The following is a 6,000-nucleotide window of genomic DNA, read 5'->3' as shown; positions in this document are numbered from 1 at the left end:
GGTGGATTCATTTCGATATTTGGAAAAATCAATACAATATTTTAAAGTTTAAAAATAAAATAAAATTAAAAAAAAAAGGTGAAAGAGAAGAGTGAAAATGTTGGCTTAAAGCTCAACATTCAGAAAACGAAGATCATAGCATCTGGTCCCATCACTTCCTGGGAAATAGATGGGAAAACAGTGGAAACAGTGTCAGACTTCATTTTTCTGGGCTCCAAAATCACTGCAGATAGTGACTGCAGCCATGAAGTTAAAAGACGCTTACTCCTTGGAAGGAAAGTTATGACCAACCTAGATAGCATATTCAAAAGCAGAGACATTACCTTGCCAACAAAGGTCCGTCTAGTCAAGGCTATGGTTTTTCCTGTGGTCATGTTTGGATGTGAGAGTTGGACTGTGAAGAAGGCTGAGTGCCGAAGAATTGATGCTTTTGAACTGTGGTGTTGGAGAAGACTCTTGAGAGTCCCTTGGACTGCAAGGAGATCCAACCAGTCCATTCTAAAGGAGATCAGTCCTGGGTGTTCTTTGGAAGGAATGATGCTAAAGCTGAAACTCCAGTACTTGGCCACCTCATGCGAAGAGTTGACTCATTGGAAAAGACTCTGATGCTGGGAGGGATTGAGGACAAGAGGAGAAGGGGACGACAGAGGATGAGATGGCTGGATGGCATCACTGACTCGTTGGACATGAGTCTGAGTGAACCCCGGGAGTTGGCGATGGACAGGGAGGCCTGGTGTGCTGCGATTCATGGGGTCGCAAAGAGTCGGACACGACTGAGTGACTGATCTCTCTCTCTCTCTGTCTGATGCATGCATAAAGATCCTGTACAGATTTTGTTACATTTATAGTTAAGTATTTTGGTGTTTTAAGCTATTGTAATATTTTAAAATTTCAAATTCTAGTTGTTCATTGCTGGTACATAGAAAAGCAACTGACTTGTATATTGATCTTATACCCTATAACCTTGCTGATCTCAACTCTTTCTTTATTTTATTTTGTAATTAAAAATAAACCTTTTAATTTTTTATTGGTGTAAAACTGATTAACAATGTTGTGATAGTTTCAAGTGGACACCATAGGAACTCAGTTATACATATGTTGTTAATTTGCTAGGTAATGTTCGACTCTTTGTGACTCCATGAAATTCAGCATTCCAGGCTGCCCTGTCCTTGACTATCTCCTGTAGATGGCTCAAATCCATGTCCATCGAGTCTGTGATGAAGGCTCTGAAAAATTCAATAATTTGCTCGAGTTTACATAGCCAACACATGTATCAAGTCTGGAGCAGTAGTGTGATTTCAAACCTCAAGTTTTAACTGCTCTATTACACAGCCTCCACACATTCTGCTTTCTTTTTTAAAATTTTATTTATTTTTAATTGAAGGATAATTAGAATATTGTGTTGATTTCTGCCATACATCAACATGGATAAGCCAAAGGTATACATATATTCCCTGCCTTTTGAGCTTCACTCCTCCCTCCCACTCCATCCCACCCCTCTTGGTTGTCATAGAGCACCAGTTTGGGTTTCCTGCGTCATACAGCAAATTCCCACTGGCTATCTATTTTACATATTGTAATGTATATGTTTGGAGAAGGAAATGGCAACCCACTCCAGTGTTCTTGCCTGGAGAATCCCATGGACGGAGAAGCCTGGTAGGCTGCAGTCCATGGGGTCGCACAGAGTTAGACATGACTGAAGCGACTTAGCAGCAGAATGTATATGTTTCCATGTTATTCATTTCCTCATCTGTTGAATAATGATTGAACCTGTGTGAAAGTGTTGTGAAAATTAACATGAAGTTTAGTGATTCTCAATGCGTGTTAGATATATTCAAGTTCCAGTTCTGTCTTCTACTACTACCTTACTTAAACCCATTGTTAAAAATTTTCTCGAAACTGAAGGTTTCTTACTATACTACTTACTATAGTATACATTACTAATATTCCCCCTAGATTTAGCTCTCTTTTTACCTATGGATATGTGGAGGATTATGCTTTGTCATTCCCTTTAGCATAAACATAATTACAGGAGTAGTTCTGGCAAATGAAATGGGAGCAGAATTATGTTGTTTCACTTCCAAATTGAAGCATTTAATCACCATGATTTAACTCTTGCTTTGTCTCCCTCTGGGACCTTCCCTGGTGGCTTAGATGTTAAGAATCCTCCTGCAATGTAGGAGATGCAGTTTATTCGTGGGTGGGGAAGATCCCCTGGAGAAGGGAATGACTACCCTCTCCAGTATTTTTGCCTGGAGAATTCCATGGACAGAGGAACTTGGAGAGCTACAGTCCACAGGGTCGCAAAAAGTCAGATACGACTGAGCAACTACTCTCTCCCTCTGACATAGTAAACTCTAAAATTTCATACTGAGATTGCTGTATAACAAGATGCTAAAACCTTTGTCAGTCTGGGTACTTGTGTGAAGACAACAAGAACAAAGACATCTCAGTACACTTTTAACCCACAATGGACAAGTCACATGAGTGAGATATCAACTTCTGTTGTTATAAGCCGTTGAGATTGGGCAGTTGTTTTGTTTGTTTGTTTCCAGTATAACCTAGCCTAATCTGACTGATATGATCCACCTGTAATAGTGGTTCCCTGCAGATTAAGAAAAGGTATATAAATCACTCAGCACAGTATCCAACCATCATGGATATTTGTAATTATTTGTATCTGCCAAGCATCTTGAACATCTGCTTATGTTTTGGGCAATCCTTCACTTTATGAGGCATATACCACCTCCCAACATAGAAGCTGAAAAAAAAAAAGATACTTCCCTTTTCAATTTGCCTTGCAAGTATGGTAAGAAAATATTGTGCTTAGTCTCTCAGTCATGTCTGACTCTTTGTGATCCCATGGACTGCAGCCTGCCAGGCTTCTCTGTCCATGGGGATTTTCCAGGCAAGAATACTGGAGTGGGTTGCCATGTTCTCCTCCAGGGGATTTTCCCAACCCAAGGATCGAACCCAGCTCTTTCACATTACAGGCGGATACTTTTTCCATCTGAGCCACCAGGGATGCAAAAGAAAATATTAAACCTCTGCAAAGCAGAATCACCCACCTCAGACTTTGAATGGAAGCTAGAAATTTGAGGACATATTAGTCATCCAGAAATAATTTTGGTGGTGGGCAATAGAAGTAGTGTTGCTGGTCAAAATCTTGGCCTTCTCTGTCCACCAAGGCTGAATGAAAAATATGGAGACAGAGTTTGGAGGAAATAGAAAGGTGGCTTTAATTCTCAGCTGGCAGAGAGGGGAACACAGTAGGCTCATGCCTTGACAACTGTGCCACCCGCCCCCCATTAGGAGTCTTATATAAGCCAAGGGTTCGCAGTCAGGAGTAGATGATGAAGAACAAAGGTGATAGAATCTTGATTTGTTCCTCTTGCATTGTTTCAAAGACAGTCAGAGGCTGGTGTCAGTAACTCAGTAATTGAGTATGGCAGTTCGGTGGCTCTGAGAACTTCTTTCTGATATGTAACATTGCAAGGGTAAACACCAGATAGGGGATGTACTTAGCTTAGAATCAAAGGAGAAAATGTGAATTGTAGCTCCTGCAGAGTTAGGGGGCAGAAAAGCAAACTATGTTACAGGCATGCAGAGTTAGGAGCAGTTAAAGAAAAAAAAAAATCTGGGAATGTTTAGGCTTGCTCACTGTTCTCTTTATCTTCTTTGCTCTCAGGAAATGGAAAGAGAAAAACTCATTCCTCTTTTTTTCCTTTTAACTGAAACAGTAGAAACTAAACTATATTTAGTTACTGAATGCCATGATAGTAAAATGTAGTGATTCCTGTGGTAGTTTTCAGTGTAACCTCTGAAAACTTCAAGTTTGGTTCTTTGGTCACATTTAACTAGGGTGTATGCATGCATGCATGCTCAGTTGCTCAGTTGTGTCCAACTTTTTGCAACCCTATGGACTGTAACCCACCAGGCTCCTCTGTCCATGGGATTCTCCAGGCAGAAATACTGGAGTATATTGCCATTTCCTCCTCCAGGGGATCTTCCTGACTCAGGAATCAAACCTACATCTCCTACATCTCCTGCATTGCATTGGCAGGAGGATTCTTTACCACTGAGACACCTGGGAAGCCCTAATGTGTGTGTGTGTGTGTGTGTGTGTGTGTGTATGTGTGTGTGTGTGTGTGTGTGTGTGTGATTTGAAGTTACTGCTCTACTCCAGTTTTTCTTAAAGGGGCTTCACTTATTTTTTGCCCTATAAAGTAGTGTCCTTTATCCTTCATATTAAAGTAGTGTCCTTTATCCTTCATATTCTAGAATACAATGGTTCTTTTTATTGCCTCTCACTGAATACTGTGGCAAAGTCCTTACTCTTAACTCTGGAACCCTATTCTTTGAGCTAAAGACCAAAGGGCCTCAGAGTGTCCAAAGGTACTAAAATCTCTTTTTAGGAATAAAAAGAAAACAAATGAAAATACTTTATAAGGTATATTTTAGATGACAGGGTTCATGTCTTATTTCACAAGCACTTTCGAGGCACTAAGAAATTCGAGTGATTTTTTTTTGCATAAAATTAGTGTTGCAGTGAAAAGGAAAACAAGAGGAATGAGTTTTTCTTTCCTTTTCCTTAGAACAAAGAAGATAAAGAGAACAGTGAGCAAGCCTAAACGTTCCTAGTTTTCTTTGCCTGTTTGTCTTACTTTGTTTCTAACTTTGCATGTCTGTAACTAAGTTTGCTTTTCTGCCCCCTAACTCTGCAGGAACTACAATTCACATTATCTCCTTTGACTCTAAGCTAAGTACATCCCCTATCTGGTGTGTACCCTTGCAACACTCTTTCCCTTGTAGTTACATTTCAGAAAGATGGCCTCAGAGCCACCAAACTGCCATACTCAATTACTGGCTTACTGACACCAGCCTCTGACTGTCTTTGAAACAATACAAGAGGAAGAAGTCAAGATCCTATCACCTTTGTCCCTCATCATCTACTCCCGACTGCGAGCCCTGGCCTTATATAAGCCCCTAGACTCCTAATGGGGGGTAGGTGGGGGGCACAGTTGTTGAGGCATGAGCCTACTGTGTTCCCCTCTCTGCCAGCCAAGAATTAAAGTCACCTTTCTATTTCCCCCAAACTCTGTCTCCATATTTTTATTTGGCTTCAGTGGGCAGAGAATGCTGATAGCTTACCCCTATGGTGAACAGTGTCACCAGATTCGTGGTCTCTGAAGGGGAAGACTTAACTCTGGGACCAAAGACAGTCTCAGTCACTCAGAGCTTTGTGTAGATTTTTATTTAAAGTGAAAGTGACAGAAAAAGCTTCTGACATAGATGTCAGAAGTGAGAGGTCTCCCTAGTTTAAGCAGGCCTTTATATACTTCTCAACTGGCTGCTGAGAATAGATAAAAAGAATACCTCAAGGTTTTAAGAGTTCCACCAGACCTTTCCCAAGGCATACATCCTGAGATAACTTTGGCACAAGATTAGCCAAGGAGAATGGGTTCTGGGCAATGTCTCTGGGCAAGATATACTGCTGCTGTGTAATCAGTGGTACAAGTCTTGAGAAACAGGTTCCTAGGCAAGATTTGTTACAATTATAATCATTAACATAGAACCTAAGAAAAGTGTTTCCATGAGTAAAACATTACTTTGGGTGATCATTAGAACCTAATGATCATATAGAACCTAAGGAAGGGCCAGTTCTTGGGCAAAATACATTGTTGTACAGGCTTAAGGAAAGCATGAGCAAGAATGTTCACCCACTCCTTAAATGTCCTTGAACTGACTGTCTAAGCTTCAACTTTTTCAAAGCCAAGATTTTGACCCAAAGCATTAGCAATGTGGCAAGAGCAATATGGTTACTCCAGATGGTTAGTGTCTAAAATGGCCAAGAGAACATAAGTGCTTCACTTAATTTAGCCAGAGTCAGGTTTTGTTTCTTGCAACTGATAACCCTGTATACATATATGTTTATGTATACATATATACTAAACCTCCAATACGGATTATCCATTATTATTATTACTGCTGTTATTCTCC

The sequence above is a fragment of the Bubalus bubalis genome, chromosome X (assembly GCF_019923935.1).
Source record: "Bubalus bubalis isolate 160015118507 breed Murrah chromosome X, NDDB_SH_1, whole genome shotgun sequence".
Classification (NCBI taxonomy): domain Eukaryota; kingdom Metazoa; phylum Chordata; class Mammalia; order Artiodactyla; family Bovidae; genus Bubalus; species Bubalus bubalis.
This window is presented reverse-complemented; position numbering follows the sequence as displayed.